A 23,242-nucleotide genomic window follows, 5' to 3' on the forward strand; every position below is an offset into this window, starting at 1 on the left:
TCAGTTATTACAATAATATTAAGCCAATGTCGCGGTTTAGCTGGCACCTCAGTCCCACACAGCCGCTTGCTCACTCCCCCACCGGTAGATGGGGGAGAGAATCAGAAGGGTAACGCTCGTGGGGTGGGTAAGAACAGTTCAATAATTAAAATTAAAAGAAACAACACCAGAAATGCAATGTAAAGGAGAACAACGAGCAGCGCAAAGCCCCGGGGGGGGAGGGGGGAAGGGAGGTGGAGGGGAACGAACCACCAAAGCCAACCACACGTGCCGCAGCCGCTCACCCCCCGACGCCACGCCGCTCCCGCACTGCCACTGCCCCCCTTCATATACTGGTCATGGTGTCACATGGTATGGAATGAACCTGCCATTGGCCAGTCGGGGTCAGCCGCCCCCGCCATGGCCCCGCCCCTCCCAGCCCCCCCACCAACACGCGGCAGAGTGCGGGAAGCTGGAAAGGTCCCCGACCCCCCACAGTGAGGAGAATTAACCCCTTCTCAGCCAAGACCAGCACAGCCAACTTAGAGGAAGTCAGGGTGAAATTTTGTTACCAAGAATTTTATGCTCTCCTTTTACACAGTCCAATAGACCGAGTACCACCTCAGAGGAAAAAAAATAAGGTATTAAATAGAAAGAATCGTAGGACAAGTGAGTTATCATAACTTTTGCATTCATCTGTTAATGGGATAGCAGATTTTTTAGAACTCACTTGACTGTCACATGCACCCCTCTACAGGTTTGCGTTTAAGCTCAGCCAGCACCTTACTCTCCACAGAAACCATTTTCACACAGTTGTTTTCTCTGGTTGTGAGTTACAGAAGTATGCAAATAGGGAGTAACAGCAAGCATTCCACTTATCTATCAATACTCTGAAATCATATTACGGTGATGTAAGCCATTTCCATTTCATTGTGAAAATGTCAGCTGCAGCGTAAGCACAGAAGAACTAAAATGGGAAAATGAGGAAGTACACTGTCCCAAAGCAGGTGTTTCATTTAATATTAGATAAGCTAAATAAATCTTCGCATTTGTAATATAAGCTAATCAGAAAAGGTGGTTTAATGGTCTTGAAGCTCTGAAATATCAACACAACTATCTCTAATTTTTATTTTGATGGGTCTTTTTTAATCAGATGGACTTACTACTGTATTTGTGGTTTATCTCTACATGCACAAAGTTCTTTCATATGGACTAGTAAGGCAGACAACTAAAAGAAGTTTAGTTAATGAAACTTTTGTTCAGAAAAGCTTTTATGGATTACATGGTCAGTAAACTTTCTTGCAAGAAAAAAAATCTGTTGCCATTTTGAAGTAGAAAACATTTTTCCTTATCTGCCATCTAGCTGTCTTGATTAGCAGAACTTTAGAATTTCATCACTATATTGTTCAAAGCATCTCTTAATAGAATCTCATTAAAACATCATCTTCCATAAGGTAGTGCTGTTTCAAGGTTTAGGGGTGCTTTGGTAATGACTCATAAATCCATGGAGAGTCTTCTGATGGACTGATAAAATTCACTTATTCATAGGAAGGTTAAAGGAGAACTTGAGAATGGTCAAGGCAAGAGGATGCACTGCACAGTGAAAACCGAACCTTTTTTTGGCAGCAGCAAGCTATTAGCTTGGCTCCACAGTCTGTGAAGCCACATACTTCAAAACTGTTTTAAATAAAGTGCATTCCAGACACCTCTTCCAATTAAAACATGCTTAGTTACTCAGATCGTGAGTTGTTCATGGCAGGGTCTTGACACAGTCCTAAGAGCATACTTACAAATACTGGGATGCAGAATATCTACATAACAAAAGTTAAAATTTTCTGCCAGATAGCCTGGATAAAAACACCTGACTGGCCAGATTTAATCCTACTAAACCAAGTTTCCATTTCTGACAAAGAATCACTAGTTTTGTTACAGTCAAGTTACTCTTTACATCCTGCTACTTCCTTTGTTCAGTGCTGAGGGTACAGCATCATTTCCAATCAACACAGATTACAACTACTGATAAAACTGGGTCTTAAAGTGTCAAAGTTCTTGAAGTCTTTAAAAATACTATAAACACACAGTATAATCTCAGGAGTGACCTTCATTTCATTAATGAATGCCACTACAACATTTTTAAAATAAAATCTGGCTTATTATCAGAAATCAAAATCACTGCTAGAGGCAGGAGGCTTTTGAAGAAAAGACTACTCTTAACCAGAGTACTATCCGAGATTAAGTGTGGACAAAATGTTACAGAGACATTTGTCATACATTGGAAGAACATGATCTAAAATCCTCCTCGCTGAGAATTTAGAGACAGAAGCTACAAGCCATTAAAAGGGCACTTTGTTCCAGTTTAGTACACATGGATCAGAAGAAGATGAAGAGATCCCTGAATTCCAATAATTACAAGTCAGTCAAAACCAGCCTTGAATCTCATGAAGAACAAAGTCCTTTAAAACCAAACGCTCAGTGAGATTCTACTATCTGGACCCGCACTACTTTTTTGAATGTTTAATATCCATGTGCAAGTAATTTAGGACCTAGCCACAGCTGAAACAGATCGTAATCGTCATTACTATGTCCTTTGCAGATCAGATGGGCAACTCAAAATAACAAGTGACTTTTAGTTGTCATTTGAACTGATGGTGTACATTTGCATTGATTGCTCTATGACTTCATGCAAGTCAACAAGAGCTTGAAAAGTTCCCTAGTGAGTGACTGTATGGTAACCTGAGCGCTAAGACTTTTATACCTTTTATTCGAAGTGGTTACAGATGTCTATCGGAAGCAATAATTCTCCCATTCTCATTCATATACTGCCTATTTTGGAAAGAGAGGATAAAGATGGATAAAAGGATCTATGAACCAAGGACAATTCCTTTTGGCATTTAGCAAAAGACCTTTAAAAATTCAGGGTTTTAGTTGCTTGACCCCACTTACTGGTCCAGACACAGTGGCAGTCCAGTAAAACAGCAGCTGTCAAAATGGAAATCTGTAGTGAGAAGCCAGAAACCACCAGCAGGTAAGAAGTAGGAAGGTGCTACAATTCAAGTGAGTGCACATTTTAGCAGCAATCACTTTTATTTTTAACATCACCATATAGTTTAAAGCCAGATCACAGCACTTGGTGGTTAATTAATCCAAAGAAAACTTAAATATATGAGCAGACCTGAAAAATTACATATCCATGCCTTTGGTTAAAAAATTTCAGCGATCAAAGCTATCAAATTCACAGATCTGTCCAATAATTGCCTCTGTGCTGCTAAGATAGAAGATGAGCAAATGTTGCTAGAATTGCCCCATACCTTGCAAATGGTCAGCAGGTGTTCCATATTCCTTCTAGATTCAAATGTATACACAGTAATTTACATCAAGTTAGCTACCCATGAACCATGCAACTCAAATGAAAAGGAGCCTTGCAAAATATTTTTTTTGTTCTTGAAACCCCAAGAAGGCTTTAAGATGTACTCTGCCCACAGTTCTGTTATTGTTCTAACATTCAGCTCTTTCAGACAAATTGAGGCAATGATGTAACACAGTTACTTAGTCTCCTTTGAACTCTTGCTACTACAACTTTCTTACCCCAGACAAAATCCTAGCCTTTCAGTTGACCGGAAATGTGAAAACAAACCTGATAGTTAACATTGTATGTTTAGTATTAAATTATATAGCAGTATTTCAATCAGTAGAGAATAAATTTTTTCTTTCCACCAAAAACTGTTCAGTACTCCATATCTTCCAGTATTTGATTGTCTCAATTTTTACCTTTAAGTCTTGACACTTCAGATTTGAAAACATTTTCTTTTTTTCTCATCAAAACAAATACAATTGTTAAAGGGAAAACGTTGAGGAAGGGACGCAAGAATGCAATACAAGATCAGGACCATCTGAGCTGGGACTTGCAGGTATTAAAACAGAGCAAAAGCAACAGAGACTTCTTTGTGTTACTTCCAAAGACTGCAAGATTTCTCCGTGTTAAAAATACAGCAGAATGCACTATTAAAAGCTTAATTTATCTTAACAAGGAGACATACAAATCATTTCAATAATGTATCAACCCATTAACAGTTGGAATAAAGTTACACTTGTCAATCACTCCCAGCAAGAAAAATATTCATAACCTCTGAAGTTTACTCCAATAACTTGTAATTCTTTGTCAATATACCCGCAAAGGGCTGGATTCATCATCTGTGGCATACTTTAAGTATCCAACAAATCTCCCCCTCATTATCTTTAAGAACATTTCACTTTGTTCAACAGAAAAGAGTTTGCACTGCTAGACATTGTGAACTTAAGAGAAAGTCAGCTTTGAGTTTTCACTGGTATAAATCCAGCTGATTTAAAAAATGGAGATTGTATGTATTTTAAGCATTGTATCAAATTTAGACACCACTGCTAATTTTACAGCATACAGTATTCTTCAAGCACTTTATGTTTAGAGGATACAAAGTATAGTGAGATAAACAGCAGAGAACTCTGGCTTTATTATACTGATAGAGTTAAAGCCGTTGTGACTAAAACTTGTTACTTCGGGAGAGTCAGAAAGGCTTCAAGACAAGAAGTGCCTATACAAAATTTACCACACAGATGTACAGAACCATAAACAAAGAACTGCAGAGCAAACGCTAAACCAGAACAGACCATCCCTCAAGGACAGTATATACGTGATCTCAGAACTGAGTTTACGCAAAAGCAAAGGTTAACTGGTGGACACAGTGAGGAAGAGTAGATCCTTCATCCAGAGACCCCTGACGACCACTCAGAGACACCAACAGGCATGCACAAAGGACATTTGCATATGAGTTCTCAGAAAAGTAATGAGTATGTATATCATTTGGGGGGAACTAATGAATACGTATGTAAAGCTTGTATAAGTTATGCAACTAACCCTGTGCGAGCACACACACTAGGAGGAGTGATCCCCTGTGCGTCCAGCACTGCAATAAAGAATACCTGCTTAATAGTCGTTCAGACTATTGAGTCCTGATATCAGCTTTTCACAGCATCAATACAAAGCACACAACAACATTCTTTTAACTAGATATTAATGCAAATGAAATAGAATCTGTTTTTACTGCGATCATTTTCAAGGTTTTATAGGAAGCACCTGTTACAACTATTCATCACTGCTTTAAGACTTCAAGCAGGAGAGGAGAGAGGGAGGTACTCAGATCACCTGCACTGACACCACTTACGACAAAGCCTGAGCAATACCAAATAGCATTGCAAAGCAGAGCCAGTTTTCTTGACAAGTCCTCATTAGTTTTTGGATTTCCAACACTGCCCAGCTCAGTGTAACATGAAGAATCTGAGGGTGCCAAAACAAGTTGTGAAGTCTACTATATACCTGCATCTTGAGCTCCGCTAGCTTAACCAAGGACTCAACAACATGCCGTGCCAATCCAGTTCTGGCCAGTTCCTATTCCACAATTCTTTGTGGGAGAGAAACTGTGCTCCTTTCCTTGAACAAACACATCAGCCTGAGCACACCCTCAGCCCATTCAAAGAGCTGACTCAGTCCAAAACTAAACTAAAATACAATTATATACTTGCCCAAATGCTTTGAAGTACAGAAAACCTCATCAGGTGATGAAAACCCACATCAGTACACTTTTACTTCTCATTGATAAAACTGACTGTAGAGATCAAGGCAACCTAATCAAATCCAACACCATTTTACTTGCAAAAGGCTTAATTCTTTTTAACAAGCAGGAATATAAGAGTCCTAATATCTGGAGACAACACAGTAACATCTGAGTTTTCTGTTATTAGGACTTGCTGTTCACTAACTACCTTGGACTGTGTCAAGTAAACTACTAAAACATATTAGTCCTAGGCTGAACAGACTAAAGCCAAAAGTTTCAAGTTTTCAGTGACACAAGAATTCTCATTTCCACTTCTTTGCTGAGTAGAATTTTTAGAATAAGTAAAATATTAGGAACTTAAGTATTTTTAAAACAAAATTAATAAATCATGGCTTATTAAGGAGGGTGCATTTGTCATGAAGCAACATCGTCTCCTAGTCTAGCAGACCCTTATTCAGTGTCAGCCCTATTGGCCTTGTGCAGCACACGTATTTCTCATGTTAAGTCTTTATTCAAGTATCATCCATTACATGTGATAAACTTCCCTTGAAACCAAGTGGACAGCCAGCCTCAGTGCTGAGGGCCCAAAAGGCATTTCCATTGACCAGCAACAGAGTAGCTGAACTGTCTGCTTCTGTTCCCTTGTTCAGTGAACTTAACAAGACACTGTGAGGCCCTCTATTCCACAGCTGTGCAAAAAAACCCTCAGGGCCATTTGCCCTATGCAGAATCAAGGACAATGAATAAGCACTTGTCAACCCTACAAAGGCAAGGAAAAAACAGCAACCGAGACATAGCAAGCGTGCTCAGCAGAACTCTCCTTTTCTCCTGTTGTACCCATGCAAACTGCACTCAAACCAACAGAGAAATAGGCTTCAATATAAACAGCACTTAAAATGACGACTGGCATTAGAATGACAAAAGCACGTATGTTTGTAGTAGAAGAATGAATAGTTGAGAGTATGTAGGAAAGAAATGGCAACGTTAAACAGGTAATAGAAAGGAAAGTGAAAAATAGTACAAAGGAGGAAGGAAAGGAAAGTTATTCTCCTGGAAAAAGAAAATTAAACATTGAAATGTAATGTAGTTTACTGTGTGGTGGTTTGGGTGGGTTTTTTTTTGTTGTTGTTGGTTGATTTTTTGCTGTGGTTTGTTTTGTTTTGTTTTTCTAGTCTTTCCCATTTATAATGAAATCTACTATAAAGACAGGTAGAAAACCTGCACTCATGCAATAGACACAGAAAACATTCCTCCAATACAGTACTTCCAGCTTTTTCAGCTCTTGGGTTACTTTGACATACTGACCATACCACCTCTACCACAGTAAAACAGAAAAAGAACATAAAGAGCAGCCCTAAATTACTGATATTCCAACCCAGCCATCTTAATATTTTACCTTTACAGCTTTTCAGCAATTAACTGCAATAACTTTATCCATTAGAAGCAGCAGACAGCACAGAATTTTGAAATTATCTTTTACCAGAACACAGAAGACATGCATAACTATATTTCATCAGCCATGATTCTTGTATGCCGTATGTTCTGAACTTGTCTTAAGATGTTTTTATTGGGGATTGGTCACACCACATAAAGGAAAGATTCCACCTCACATTTTTGGCAGGCTTAATGAAATCATTAGTGACATAAGCATGATATCTCGAAATTTCCCTAAATTGCTATGTGTGCTTACATAAAACAATTACTATATTTTCAAGTCAGAGTGCAGAAGCCAGTGTTCTCATGTACCTGTAACTGACCACAGATATACTTTTTTAGTGGTTTTTATTGGTGTGGTGGGGATGAGGTGTTTTTGTCTTTTAAGAACTGAAAAAAACATCCTTTTCCAACCCAACGCCACTGCAAATAATTAAAGAATGTGCTAACTTTCCAGTTCAAAAAGATTCACAACATTCTCAACAGGGTAACAGTGTTTGAAAGCTTATGCTTGTAGAAGGAGTTACACCTTTAAAGCCTTCACATTCTATTTATTTTAATTTCCTCATCATAATTAGATCTACTGTTCTGCATGCATGTAGGAAGAGAGGAAGTTAAATGCCTAGCTATATGAAAACATGCATTATCTCCCAGAAAGGCATGACACATCACAGAAGAGATATCTGCAGTTGTGAAACATATTTTGGTTTTGCCGATTTTGGTTTTGCCGATTTTGGTTTTGCCGATTTTGGTTTTGAGGTGTTGGGGTTTTTTTGGGGGGGGTAAGCAGTGGGGTGGATGGGTGTGTTTTTTGGTTGGTTGGGGTTTTTTTTTGTTTTCGTTTGGTTTTTGGTTGGTTGGTTTTTATGATGTTTCACTGGCCATGTTGCAGTAAGGAATGATTTTCCAAATTTAACTGTTACGACATTTTTTCACTGCATAATCTAATAATGTGTCACAGTTCAAGAAAACCTCATAGGACATATGGAATATCATTCAATCATTCTAAACTCTGCATCAAAGTCTGACAAAAAGCAGAGCAACACAATTACAACATCACAATCTTTTCTAGTGCTGCAGCATGGCACCAGTTTAAGGGACAAGAACTCCTGACAGAAAAATCCAGTGGAAAACAATAGCATGAGAGGATTCAGCACTTATAAAACTGAATTCTTTGCTGTGACATGATCACTGCTGTGACCTGTGACCTGACTTTTGCTGCTTTAAATAAAACAGAGAAAATTTGCTCAGCAGTAGGCAGGAGCTGAAAGGTCTAAATTATTAACACAACAAAATAATCTTACCATGAGACTAGTTTCACTTGTGTAAGGGCTTTGACTGCCTTGTTTCTGCAGTTTTAGAAATTACTGGCTGTAACTGGCCATTCCACCTTGAACCAAAAATTCCTTACACATCAGGTGCTTATTTTAACAGTATTAGCACAAGCCATTGATGAAGGCAGCTTTATGCAGCATAGGCTCAATGTAGCAGAAGAGCAAATGTAAACTGTTCAGGAAAAGGCAGGTGGAATGAGAGCTAGATCCACCAAGTTGCCTGTCAGCCATAATTCTCAAGTGCTGCTCTTACAGCATACATTAGTAAGGTATCCCAAAATGATAGTCTGTATTTCCCTTAAGTTCAGTAAAATTTACACCTTAATAAGTAGTAGCCACGAAAATATTCTCTAACTGCCAAATACCAACATCTTAACCAAATCTCAGAGAAAGTAAGCAATTACCAGTTTTCTTTGCTACAATTTACTCAGCACCTGCTAGCAAGAGAAAGTAACTACTTCCTGAACAGAAGTTTCCCTTTCCAGCCCTACATAGTCATTTTGTCATGTGCTCAAGTCTGCCTCTGACTCTGAGTCAGAAGTTTAGAAAACACATCTTTGAACAGTACAAAAGTTAAATTTCTCTTCCTTATCCAGTCATGGTAACGGTACTCTACAGCCTCTGGGATAGTTCAGTTTTAGCCCATAAATGAGTTGAAGACATGCTCTGCATTTAGACCTTTGTACAAAACTCCTCAGAATCCCTTCAAACAAGGCAAGGATATCAGCTTTTATGTGTAAGGGAAGACTGTTGGTGAAAATAAGGAAGTTGAAGCAGAAAACAATAGCTAAGCAGTTAGCTCTTTCCAACTTCAAGTATTAAAAGACAGCACTAAAATCCATATGAAACAAAGTAATAGACTTACCAAAAGATAAAACCAGTAGAAGAATGGATCAATTTTGGTGTGTAAAAGAGACATCTATGTGAAAAACTAGTATGAAAGCAGAAAAGCAGACAAATAACCACTAAATGGCTTTTGTGCTGTGAGGAGCCAGGCATTCACAACAGCATTTCACAGGGACATAATGATTCTATGATTCTATGACATACCACAGAACCTTTCCAATCCACAGCAGCAGATCAGAAAGCAGTAAATTACAAAGAAAGCAGTGGTAAGTCATCTATAAGCTAAAGCTTTTTATATCAATCTTTTATTCATTCTACATGAAAAGGTATCTACCATTAAAAACACCACTGAACTTACAGATTTATCACAGAATCGATAATTAGCAGAGATACGTCTGTTACTGACAAAACTCTTCAGCTGCACATTAATACAATTATTCAAAAGACTATAGGAAGAAAATATTCTCTGAAAAAGCTCAGCCTAAACAGGGTCTGATGGTCCATGCAATGAATAAAAAAGTAAATAAATGAACACTACATTTGCTATGTGATTGTGTTATGACTTTTAAAAGCAAGACCACCTTCATAGACCCTTATTGCTTCCTACAATAAATTTCAAATGCTACATGGATGTGTCACATGTACAGTAAAAAGGGAAGAAACAGTCTTTCCGTGCAAGGTGTTAAACTACTACAGCCTGGTGGCACTTACCTATAGGACTGAATTTGGTTCCTCTCTGCAGTTCACCAAGAACTGCTTTTGGAGATTGAACTATGCCATAAAGGACAATCAAAATAACTTAGAAACACTAATAAAAATGTAGTAGTTGTTTAAATAGATTACATCTTCACTGACACTCTGCCTCCGTTGTTTAGAAAACAACTTAATAAAATACCTCACAAGAAATGTGTATCATTAAAGTTTGGCTGACAAGGACAGAAACAACCCTGCCGGTGATCTCCACATTGCAAATCCTGGGCATCTGAAAGACTTTTTGCCTCAGGATGTACAAGGTCTTCATACATTATGAACATTTGGAAACGTGATTTCAGGGGAAAAAAGTTCATTCCTTTGTTTTTGGCTTAAAGCTGGAAGGAGAGAGAGCTGAATTTTTTTTTTTCCGTTTGCATGCTAAAATTGTCAATGTCTGCAGATGGTGAAAATGGATGACTAACTTGAAAAAAGGTTACTTATTATGGGAAGCCGTAAGTGGCTAAGGAATCTGGGGGAGAAGTAAAAGCAGTTCATTTTTCCCTTGTCTTCATTCCTCCAGTGAATATAACTTACAGTAATGCCAGGCCTAAAAATGGAGGCCACAGAAGGGGAATCTGGAATCACTTACCCTTATACTCCGTATTTCCACATTCTAAAGAGAAAACGAATGTCCACAACACTTTCTAATCACCTCCAGAAATTCAATTCAGTGTTGACTCATGCTTGTGAATGGAGAATAAATGCCCTGACAGAGCAGTGACTTTGGAAGTCTACCTCACGTTCCACTAGGCAAGTAATTTGACCCATATGGTGGGGCATCAGAGGGAGGAATTGAAACTTGGACAGAACACGCTTTCCCCTCCCAAAGAAAAGCACCAGAAATACCTCATTTGAAGGCTATAATCCATTTACATATTTGATGCCAGAATAGCTCATATACGGAGTTAGTCCTACACTTATTTGTGTCCCATTGCATTGTAAATTCAGTTAAAAAAAACAAAAACCAAAACCAAGAAAAGGCCAGGGTAAAATACCTTTTGGTCCAAAAAAAAAAAAGTGTTCTTCCTTATCTGTAGCACTTAGTCCAAATTGAAGCCATTTTTAGTCATAAAATCATAATCACAGAACCCATGAGCTATTATAATCTGGGCATGATAACCTTACGTAATTTGAGTAACTGTTATTGATTAGAGCAAACACATTCCTGATAAAAAATTTCTGGTGGTAGCAGCTAAGATTATGCCTAAAAAGTTGCATTAAAAATGACTGCAACTAATACAGTACTTTTTACACCCACATATTTTGAAGATATTCATAAAATGAAACATTCAAGTGCCAAGATTCACTTAATACCATGGGGATCAATATATGCAGACTACTTCTGGTAACTTCTGTCAAATCTTGAAAGAATCTGAGATACAAGAAGGTAAACTGAAGAAAATTAGCTCCAATAGCTACCCAAAAGCCTTTTTATCTGGCCTGATGCCATTTATGCTACCTCTGATATAAGCCTATACAAATCTAGGCTAGTTTTCTTGTGGACAGTGGCTGAAATAAGAAGTTTGAATGAAGCATTTTATGAATATAAACACAAGTGTCTTCTGAAATTGTTACAGAATGACCTGACCTTGGGAGGAATTTCCACCTGATTCTAGCCTGTCAAGAATTAGAAGAACAAGATTAGAAACCCAAGATTAATAAATTGCTATGCAAATAAACTACTTGCTCCGGTGCTACCAAGCATATTGCTACTATTAACAAGGACAAATGTTATTCAAAAACACCTTTCAATTAAACTGTTCCTGCTCAGTACAGTTAGATTGAAAATTTGATTTTTGAATTTTTGGTAAAATAAGGTACTACCACAGTATTTCAAATAGACTAGATTTGATATTTCACCGCAGGAACAGAAGTAGACTGTGGCACTGAACTTCAGAATTTAAAAGTACAGATTCAGAGTAAGGTAATGCCAATTTATCAAATCCAAACACATTGGGAAAAGAGGGTTGGGGAGGGAAACACATATATGGATTTTCCAGGAAAAAAAATACAAAAATATTGGGCATCTCTTCGCAATTTGTCTGAGAACAGAATGAGCATAGATCAAAGTACTTTCTTGTCCAAGATTTTAACCTGCGAATTAATTAGCAACTTATGGCAACACAATACAAGAAGCATGATCTTAAAGCATAAATTGATTTAAGATGCAAGCCTAGTTCACCATCAATCTTAGGAAACTGCTACAGGAAAAGTCAGTTAGTTACTTATTTCATTCAACAAATGAAATAAAACCATGCAACTATTCCTAAAAAAGGTAAATGTTTATCCCTAAACCTCATGGATTTCACTTACAGAGCATGTTTTTTTACTACACTGTTTCCACATCAACACAAAAGAACCTTTCAGCAAGTGCAGACTTTTGCACAGAGCAAGAGCAACTTGCACTTATGGATAATAAGTTCTAAGTAAGCATTTAACAAGGGGTGGTATTATGCTTGCTTTAACCTGGAAAATATTCAGTAAAGCTTGAAAAACAGTCCAACTAGTATAATGGTAAAGCACAAAAGACTAAGGGAATCACTTGCTGCAGCACTGCAGCTGGGGGGCTTTCATAAGTGCAGACAGAACTGATCAGACAAACACTGTACACAGGCTTGGGGTTCACACCTTCGAAGAAAGGAATAATTCAAAGATGGAAAAAAAAGCATTTCAAGCATTAAGAGGACTGATTTGATCGCAGTGTGTCAGCACTCTCAAAGTGAGAAAATAATATTAGAAGTATCTTTAACAGATACAGGTTTAACAAAAGTTGGAGTTTAAAATATAAATAATTTGATTTAGAACAGGGGCATACATATTTTCAGTAGTTTGCATGATTAAGTACTTAAACAAGGACATAAAAAATTCCCTTACCTCTCGCCTATTTTGAATCTTCAAATCAAGATCGGAGTCCTTATGTCTAGAACATACTTCATATTTTAGGAAAAAAAATATAAACAAAAGCCAGTTATCACAATGGAATGGTATGAAATACAATCACCTGAAACACAGCAGTTAAGAACCCAGTCTATTCTGACCTTAGCCCCAAGACACAACTCTAACTTCCAAATGTCTCTATGCCCAAAATCATTTGGGGAAAAGTCACTCTGAATGAACAAAGCATGCCACTAATGAAAAAAAAAAACCCAACCAAAAAACCAACACCCAAACAGATTATGCCAATCTGTGTATTCAAACTAATAATTCAGATACAGGAGAAACGTTAGAGGCAATTATAAATAAAGAATACATGTTAGCCACAGGTATTGTACCTTTCAGCTTGTTCTGTCAGATGGCAAACTAGAAAAAGCCGTCAAGCACAACACATTACCTGAAAAATCAGCAAACACTGCACTGGCAATGTTTACGTGTTTTCATTAACAAGTGACATTTATGGTCACAAACATTATATTAACGTTTGCATGCACACTGCAAGAGACAATAGCAGAGATGACCCGTTCCTGCATAATATCACACATAATTCACACAAGATTTGTATTGTATCCAGTAACATCATAATGATTACATAATAATTGACTAAAGATAGTAACACACTGACTATCTGGTTATGCAGAGAGTGAAAAGAAAGTCCGTGACTAAAACTGAAAAACTTGATAAGAGGGCCATTTGCAAGCCAGCAAACAGCATGATACTCATTCTGGCAACCTCAAAAAACAAATTGCCTCTCTTAATTAAGCAAATACTGCAAAGCACATTCTCACCCACAAACTACAGATAGAGAAAGCTCCTATCTTAAATCGAAATGAAGTTATGCTTTTCACAAAGCAATTTTATCCTCAGTTTCCAACAATAAGGATGGCCTCAGTTTCAAACATCAAGGATCCTTATTGCTGCCAAAACAGGAGCCCTTTAAATGTAGTCGAAGTTCTAAGTTATTCAACTCTACAAGCAGCTAGCAGAAGTCTCCCAATAGCTAGCCCTTGTTCTCATGGGGGACTTCAACCTACCAGACATCTGCTGGAAATACAACACTGCAGAGAGGAAACAGTCTAGAAGGTTCCTGGAGTGTGTGGAAGATAACTTCCTGACACAGCTGGTCAGTGACCCACAAGGAAGGTGCCTCATTTGACCTGTTGTTCACAGAGAAGGACTGGTGGGAGGTTGGGTGGTGGGAGGCTATCTTGGGCTGAGTGATCACGATATGATTGAGTAGTCAATTCTTGGCAAAGTGAGGAGGGGGCTCAGCAAAACCACTACCATGGACTTCCAGAGGGCAGACTTTGGCCTGTTCAGGGCACTGGTTGGGAGGTTCCCTTGGGAGACAGTCCTAAAGGGCAAAGGGGTCCAGGAAGGCTGGGCTTTCTTCAGGGAAGTCTAAAAGCACAAGATCAGGCTGTTCCCATGTGCTGTAAGATGAACCGGCAGGGGAGATGAGCTGCCTGGCTGAACAGGGAGATTTTGCTAGGACTTGGGAAAAAAAGAGTTTACCACTTTTAGAAGAAGGGTCAGGGAACTCAAGAAGAGTACAGGGATCTTGTTAGGTCATGCAGGGAAAAAATTAGAAAGGCAAAAACCCAGCTAGAACTCAATCTGGCCACTGCTAAAAGGGATAACAAAAAACATTTTTACAAATACATTAACAACAAAAAAAGAGCCATGGAAAATCTCCATATTCTATTGGATGAGGGGGGAACATTCCCACCAAGGATGAGGAGAAGGCTGAGGTACTTAATGCCTTCTTTGCCTCAGTCTTCAATACTCAGACCAGTTATCCCCAGGGTATTCAGGCCCTGGAGATGGCAGGCAGGGACGAATCACAGAATAAACCCCCTGTAAGACAGGATGAAGCAGTTTTACGACCTGCTGAGCCTCCTGGACACTCACAAGCCTATGAGCCGGATAAGATCTGCCTGGGAGTACTAAGGGAGCTGGCAGAGGACCTCACCAAGCCACTCTCCATCATTTATCAGCAGTCCTGGTTACACAGGGGAGATCCCAGGTGGCTGGAGGATTGCCAGTGTGATGCCCATCTACAAGAAGGGCCAGAAGGAGGATCCAGGGAACTACAGGCCCATCAGCCTGACCTCGGTACCAAGGAAGGTTATGGAGTGGTTCATCTTGAGTGAGCTCACCAGGCATGTGCAGGACAACCAGGGGATCAGGCCCAGCCAGCACGGCTTCATGAAAGGCAGGTCCTGCCTGCCCAACCTGACCTCCTTCTATGACCAGGTGACCTGCCTGGTGGTTGAGGGAAAGGCTGTGGATGTTGTCTACCTGGATTTCAGTAAAGCCTTTGACACCGTCTCCCACAGCATCCTCCTAGAGAAGCTGGCAGCTCATGCCTTAGACAGGTGTATTCTTTGTTGGGTAAAATACTGGCTGGATGGCCGAGCCCAGAGAGTTGTGGTGAACAGAGCTAAATCCAATTGGCAGCTGGTCATGAGCAGGGCTCCCCAGGGCTCAGTTTTGGGTCCAGTCTTGTTTAATCTCTTTATCAATGATCTGGATGAGGGGATTGAATGTGCCCACAGTAAGTTTACAGATGACACCAAGTTGGGTGGGAATGTTGATCTGCTTGAGGGTAGGAAGGGTCTACAGAGGGACTGGACAGGCTAGAATGATGGGCCGAGGTCAGTTGTATTGCGGTTCAGCAAGGCCAAGTGCTGGGTCCTGCACTTTGGTCACAACAACCCCATGCAACGCTCCACACTTGGAGAACGGTGGCTGGAAAGCTGCCCAGCAGAAACGGACCTGGGGGTGCTGGTTGACGGCTGGCTGAACATGAGCGAGCAGCATGCCCAGGTGGCAGAGAAGGCCAACAGCATCCTGGCTTCTATCAGGAATAGCGTGGTGAGCAGGAGTAGGCCAGTGATAGTACCCTGTACTCAGCACTGGTGAGGCCACACCTTGAATACTCTCTGCAGTTTTGGGACCCTCGTTACAGAAGGGCATTCAGTTGCTGGAGCATGTCCAGAGAAAGGCAATGAAGCTGGTGAAGGTTCTGGAGAACAAGTCTTATGAGGAGCGGCTGAGGGGGCTGAGGTTATGTAGCCTGGAGAGGAGAAGGCTGAGGGGAGACCTCCTTGCTCTCTACAACTACCTGAAAGGAGATTGTAGAAAGGTGGATGTTGGTCTCTTCTCCCAAGTTACTAGCAATAGGACAAGAGGAAATGGCCTCAAGTTGCATCAGGGGAGGTTTAGATTGGATATTAGGAAAAATTTTTTTACTGAAAGAGTGATCAGGCATTGGAACAGGCTGCCCAGAAAGGTGGTGGAGTCACCATTCCTGGAGGTGTTCAAAAAACCTGTAGATGTGGCACTATGGGACAATGGTTTAGAAGGAATGGTAGTGTTGGGCTGATGGTTGGATATGGTGATCTTAGAGGTCTTTTCCAAGCTTTATGATTCTATGATTGCCAGTACAAGGTCAGAATACAAAGTAGTTATCTTGTTAACGTCAACCTAATTATACATCTGTAGGGAAAATATATCTCCTTCTTGCCACCTTGCATGGAGGTAGAAAATAATGGTAGAGCTAGTTTAAATAAGTCATTCCACTAGTAGGAAAACTACAAAAATCCTGGTTTTCTTCACACGTGCATATTTCTTCCTTACAATCTTACACTGCATTGTAGCACTGCCAACATCCACCCCCCCCACCCCCACCCCCGATTATCTCTGGTTCTCTCCTTGACCCCCTCAACAATTTCCCCCACTGGTTCCATCAACTTATAATTGTTATTTGAAAAAGAGGCAGTCATAACTGTGAAAGCAGTCATCTTTCGGCACAAAGAACAAGTAACTTGAGCACACCACACTTTGCCATTACCCCTACTTTTGAATGAATTGTACTAACCCTACTTTAGAATAGTATGTGCTGTGTTTGACAAAGGAATAAAAAGACACTTAACTTCTCACATGTAGTGTGAAGTTGCTTGTATAAAGTACTTTTTCTGATAAAAAAACACACACAATGAAAACAAGGGGAAATAGTATAATTGATTAATTCACTGCTGGTTTATTCCTCCCTACAATGCTGGCTCTGCAATATGATTGCCAGGCTTCAGACCTCTGCAGTAGCAAACTTCAGTCAAACTTTCAATAGCAAATAAGGTTTTCAATCTCACTAGTTCTCACCAAAATGAATATTTAATTTTCATAGTCTGTTGATTTAAATATAGATGCACTTATTCAGTAAAATTAACTTGGGAAAATTTAATTCAGATAAGAGCAGCAAGTTTTTTGACTCTTTAGAGCAATTACAGAACAAACCACTGTTTACAGTGTGCCTTCAGTTAGCAATGGAACTGTTACATACTACAATAGCAAAGATTGTTTTTAATGCAGAATAACCCCTTTCTCTCTTTCCTTTTGTTGTATTTATGACTTCCACATATTAGCTAAACTTACAGTCTAATACAGCACACTTTTATTTTTAAAAGGGGGGTTCAAGGAATACAGAACTACAAGTTCACTTCAAGATTGAGCTTCAAAACAAGTGTTGTATAACCTAAAAGACATGGACAGCTTCTGCCTGGCTTTTAACGTACTCCAGTCAAACTGCCCTGAGCAGATTTTCTCTACATTTCCTTTAAACATGACAGTATACCTAACTGAGCAAATTGGAGTAGTTTCAACCATCATTAAACATCTTTACTAGCAATGACAAAAAGAGAACAGAGTTTAAGCTACTAAATTCTCAGGGATGCAGACAGTCTTAAATCCATTGCATCTCCAAGCACCATCAATACAAGCTTCCATTTAATAATTCTACTCCCACATGTGTACCAATGGACAATAGTTCCAAAACAAAACAGAGAAAATGTTTATTTTATAGCATACAGAATTTCACTGCACTTTCTTGTAAGCTGGTATCATCTCTTAACACAGTAGCTAAAAAGTGAAACACTACGAACACGCATGCTTCTCAAAACATCATGTCCACATATACTTTGTAGGCTGCATCTAGCGTAAAACTTCAGTGGAAGTATTTCTACTACTTCTTACAAGTTTCCCAGAGAGTTCAGGAATTCAATCTGGAATTATTTCAGTCCTGGGAGATCACTACCTGACAGAAGCTAAAAAGGCCACCTAGATTAAACAATCATATGGGAATGGAAGCTATTAAAGCAAATGTAGAATGGTTCTTGGCAAGAAAGCTTACCTATATCTCCTATTTATACCTATATAAAGCTTAGAGATTACCTCCTCTAAAGCATGTAAGTAGTCAGGAGAAGTAAGTCTACGCTGAGCAACTGCAGCAACCAGAAGCTGCAGTCTCTTAGTAGCAGAAGTCTTTCATAGCATGGTAATTAATTTCTGGCATTCTCGGCATTAGGATTTGGCTAGCATAGTTACAACCTCTAAGTCGACTTTAATAAAACATTTACAAATGTTCAGTCTTGATTTTCTATGGTGACAACAGAGTGACAAGATCAGGCTGACTACATAGCCCACATAAAGAAATGAAATATTTTCCTCAAGAAGTGATTTACAAAATGCTTGAAAATTTATTTCTTAGTTTTCTCTTGCAGCACCTCTATGCAACTCTAGAGGTTTTCTGAAGAGAAAAAAAAAAATTCCTGATCCTTTTCTAATACCTCCTACATGATCTCACCAAGTACCTTCAGTTCTGCACAGGTTCTGTATTCTCTTAAAACACATTATAGGATATCCGTAAACACAACTTAAATTGAGAAATAAAGCTACCAGAAGGGTACAAGGTTTCTATTTCTATCCACCTTGTCACCAACCAAAGAATTTTATGAATTGTAGAGCACCTGTATGAGACACAATAAGTATCATAGTTCAGATTCTCATCTGACCTGCCACTAAAAGAACAAACATAAAATTCACAAGTATCCTACCCAGCAATAATCAGTAATAATTTTTAAAAGCACACTATCTAGTGCTAAAAAGACTTGTTAAAACATATTTAACACGCGCCTAATTGTTCATGCTGTATAAAGGAAACCAATTTACAATGGAAGATACATCCATGAGATGCTCCTTAAACATAACGTTTCAACTCCATTTTTTTTTTAATTCAAACCTTTTCATCCACAAATTTAATTCCTCTGTGAAACTCTGGAAAACAAATATGTAGGATTATTTTGAAAAATACCTAACAATATATTTCCAGATGAACGTTCCAGAGCATATAGAGAGAATAGAACAGAACTTCTTGAACTGGCTCCTTAGAGGCACATATTTCATATAGAAGGTAGGAAACAGCTAATCTGATTTGACACAAAGCATGCATCGAGTGATAGTTTTGTAACAATTAGAAAAACAACCCAAACACATGAAGTAACAAAAGAATGTCCCAGTATTTAATAAACGATAATAATAATCAAACCTCCTGTGAGTCTTATTAACTTCAGGACATGCTAAACTTTCCACACAGGACACTCTGAACACCTGACACTTTCAGACTAAGAGAGGCCAACTTAAAAGACCAAATTTGACAGCACAACTCACTAAACCATTGAGAAAACAATGAGAATTTTGTAATACCAAATATATACATACATATGTATGTGTATGCATATATCCCTAGAACTTAAAACAACTCAAACCACAAGTGTTCTATATTTTATCTACAAGTACCACTTCATTTCCTATTTCTCAGAAGACTTAAAATCCCATATGCCACTTAGACACACAGCACTGAAGCCACTCACGTGCACAGCTAAGGTCATACATGCAAGGGACATGTCTCCTCTATTCTCTAGCTTACTGGCAATGTGTTGCCACCACTACTAACTGCCACCCCACCCCCAAAGCGACCCTTTCTCCAAAAGCCATGAGGTTTTGAAGCCCTGCAACGCGCCCCGCCCCGCCCCCGAAGGAGAGGAAGCATTCAGGGACAACTCGGGACAGCTCCATCCACCCCGGCTTCCCACAGGTAGCACCACCTCGCCCGCAGCTGAGCTGCCCCAGGCCCTTCCACGCAACAGGCAACTCTGCTCGGGGGTAGGAAGGATAGAGTGGGGGGTGTCAGGGTTTCCTTTTTCCAGAAGACAAGAGCCACCTTCCCCTCGAGCTGGGGGAGCTGTCCAGACAGAAGGACAAGGACGGACGGTCCATGGCCCACAGAAGAGTCCCTGCTCCGGGAGGGGTGTCTGGGGAGGAAAACCCCACACAAAACCCAGCCTCTCCTAATAACACCACCACCCCGCCCCGCGAGAATACAGCGTGCTTGCCGCAGCACGGCAAGTTCAAGCACGGTTCCCCCACCCCGCAAACGCCGGACACCTGGGGGGCACATGCCCCGTTCCTGCGCAGGCCCCCACCCCCCTGAGGCGGAGAAGACCCTCGCCCCGCACCCTCTCCCACCTCACGCGCAGGCTGTGCCGGGAGGCCCCCCGCAGCCCCCCACCGCAAACACCTCGGCGGAGGCGGGGGGGGCGGTTGCAGGCCCGCCCCGCCCCCAAGATCCTCGCCTGGCCTCACACGGCCTGCGGCCCCCACAACGGGGCGGGGAAAGGTCGGGACCCCGGCCCCACCACCGGTGGGGTCTCCCACGCCACGCCACAGCCCCGGACTGACCTGACGAGGGAGGGGCGCCGCCACCTCTCGGGGCCGGCGGGGGGTTTTCCTCCCCGCCACCGATCCTCTGCGCCCCGGCCCGTCCTTCCCCGGGCGCCACCACAGAGAGAAAGCCCAGGATGCGAGCGAGGTAACGCGAGACAGAGGGAAACACCAGCCCTCTTCCCCTGACCCTGCCAAAAAATTAAAAAAGAAAGGGGGGGGAGGGGGGATAAAATTAAAAGGCTCGGCCCGGAGTTTAAAACAAAGAGGCGGAAATAGCCGAGTGCGGCCCGAGCGAAGCCGAGCGGGGGCGCCGCGCGCTCAGGGCGCATGCGCGCGGGGCGCTCACCCGGGCACGGCTCCGGCCGCCCCTTCCCCCGAGAAGCGGGGCTGGCCCACGCGCGCTCCCCTCCTCTCCCGCCGCGGGCGCGTGCCGGGAGCGGGTGGGGTCCGGCCGCGGGGTTCCCTGTGCCGCTCGGCGGCAGCCTCCGGCCGTCCCGGGAGCCTGGCCTGAGGAGCAGAGGGAGGATATCCGGGTCCCCGGGGTGCCCAGCTTTGAAAATTCAGTTGAACTTGTGAACAGGGCGAGGTTAATGAAGGTGATTTACTTTTCGGCAGGGTATGGCCCTTCGTTGCTCCAAGCTGTCTCATGTCTCAAGGTTTTCTTCAAAACCATATAGGTGTCTTTTTAATCGATGAATGCAGTAGGAGCTGGGAGTTCTGGTGGCAAGACACACAACTTAATGGCAAGCTGCAGGTAACTCAAACACTCCAGCTGCTGAAATTAAGATTTTTGGCTTCCTGGAAGTTGAAAGGTGTGAGGTCTTAGGTCAAGGACCATGAATAAAGCTTGGAAAGCCCATGGATAGTTCAACTTCACTCCAAGTGGTTGAATGGCAAGGTTGCAAAGACAAGTGCTTATAAAATTCACCTGTCCAAACTGTAAGACACCAGAGCAAGCTTTATGTTCCCAATTATGCATATATTTTGAATGTAATGCTTTAACATACCTGTGTATTGTCATCTTTCTTTCCTCCCTGCCAACCAAGAATGAGCCACGAGGCAGTCTTCCACCTTACCTAGGAATGCAACTGGAAATGGACGGTCTGTCATGCCACAGCCCTAGAAGATGTTTTCTTCTTTATCCAACAAACTACTGAGACTTCACTGTGTACCAAGACTTCAGGGTCTGTGCTTGACTCTAGGAGCTAGTTAATCCAGAAGCTAAGCCTGTGTTAATAGAAAATATACCAGCACTGTTGATTTGCTCTATTTAACTTCAAGGGTTGTGTGGTTAACTGGATGCACCTTGTCTGTCATAAATATAAATTCTGTTTTCAGTTTAACCACAAATGATTTTATATGGGCCTTTGCTTACAGAGATATATTCTAGAAAGTAATGGCGCCTCCTGCCCAATTTATGGAATTGGAGTTCAAGTAGCCAGAAGCAAAAGTAACAAACTATAAGAATGTGCATGAAATGATAAACTGGATGCCTGCTTTTTAAAATTTAATTAATTTGTTTATTTTTATTTTTACTTTTTTTGTTCCTAGTGTTTCCGGAGCCAAACACTGTAGACTGGGAAAACCATTAAAGCCAGAGTCAATGAGTTTTGGTTTTCTCTTACTACAGATACTTTTTAGAAGATGGTAGCTGAAGCAAGATGATATGGCCATGCCTACTCAATTAATCTACTTTAATATATCCCTTGTGACAAGATTATTGTGACCCTCAGAGAGCCAAGGCAATGGTTGCTCTGTTTTCAAACTCATTATCCTAATATCAGTTCTCATGCCTTTGGCAATGCCGAGTGTGTTAGCCTATAATGGATATTTCTGGATTATAAATTTAACCAGTGACTAGAGCGTCTAAGATCATAACTGAGTAGATACGGGTGCCTTGTCTGAACTGTAGCACTCAGTAATAGGGGAGAAGTGAAACCTTTTGTTAGCATTGCAGTCAGTGAGCTGCAGTCAAACTACAGAAGTTCAGAGAATGACTTGGGGAGAACTAGAAATAGCATTTGAAGGATTATTTCTATCAGCTTTATGTGAGTTAGTCCTCACAGTTCTCACACAAACGAAAGCATAGCATGAGCACAGGTAAGTTGAAGCTCTAGCTTCTGGAAGCATGTATTTCCTAACTAAAACAATTAATGGAAGAAACTCTATATGAGACCTTTTGACAGGAGAATCCCTGAGACAATCATGGAGCAAGTCCACCCATGCCATTTCTGAACACATGAAGGAGAATAACACGTCTTACCGAAGGTAAATCAGGGTGGATGAACCTGATTGTCTTCTATGATGTAATGACTATGAGGAGTGTGGTGCATGTTACGTACTTAGACTTAGCAAGGCTTTTGATACAGTCTCGCACAACATTCTTACCCCATGTTGGGACATTATGTCCTGGATAGATGAACTACTGGATGCGTGAAATACTGGCTGGATTGTTGGTCTGAAAGAGTACTGGTTAATGGGTCACATTCTATCTGAAGGGTGGTGACAGCATGAAGTTCTTCAGCAGTTTTCCCTGGGACACGTTTAACATAGTTGTCAGTGACTTGGACATGCAGAAATAAGTCTGTGTACAACACCAAATTGGGAGTGCAGTCTATGTGATGCACAGGACCATCATTAGGAGCGACCTAAACAGGCTGTGGGAATAAAATTCAACAAATACAAAGTCCTGCACCTAGAACAGACTTAACTTCCTGCAGCAATAGAGGCCAGGGTGTAACCAACTAGCTGGAAAGTGGGTCTGTTGAAAATGCTTTGTGAATTCTTGGGGACAATAGGCTAAACATGAGT

At 40.9% G+C, this 23,242-nt stretch overlaps 1 protein-coding gene and 1 long non-coding RNA gene across 7 annotated transcripts in view; one reads left to right on the top strand and one right to left on the bottom strand.

Moving 5' to 3' along the window:
- The window catches only part of PCGF3 (polycomb group ring finger 3), a 57,992-nt gene extending 37,408 nt beyond the window's left edge, over nt 1-20,584 (bottom strand). For 2 of the 6 annotated variants that reach the window (XM_075078296.1, XM_075078297.1), the window contains exons 1-2: nt 20,447-20,496; nt 12,809-12,864 (exon numbers count right to left, since the gene is read on the bottom strand). The gene's annotated coding sequence lies outside the window, so the exon portion shown is untranslated. Of the gene's footprint in view, nt 1-12,808; nt 12,865-20,446 lie in introns of all 6 variants that reach the window. The other 4 variants (XM_075078294.1, XM_075078295.1, XM_075078298.1 and 1 more) reach the window with 4 other exon arrangements.
- On the top strand, nt 20,442-22,039 carry LOC142050002 (uncharacterized). Its single transcript, XR_012657879.1, has 3 exons — nt 20,442-20,576; nt 21,047-21,185; nt 21,478-22,039. It is a non-coding gene; the product is annotated as an uncharacterized LOC142050002 (long non-coding RNA).
- Nucleotides 22,040-23,242: the final 1,203 nt, after the last annotated feature.

The sequence above is a fragment of the Phalacrocorax aristotelis genome, chromosome Z (genome assembly GCF_949628215.1).
Source record: "Phalacrocorax aristotelis chromosome Z, bGulAri2.1, whole genome shotgun sequence".
Classification (NCBI taxonomy): domain Eukaryota; kingdom Metazoa; phylum Chordata; class Aves; order Suliformes; family Phalacrocoracidae; genus Phalacrocorax; species Phalacrocorax aristotelis.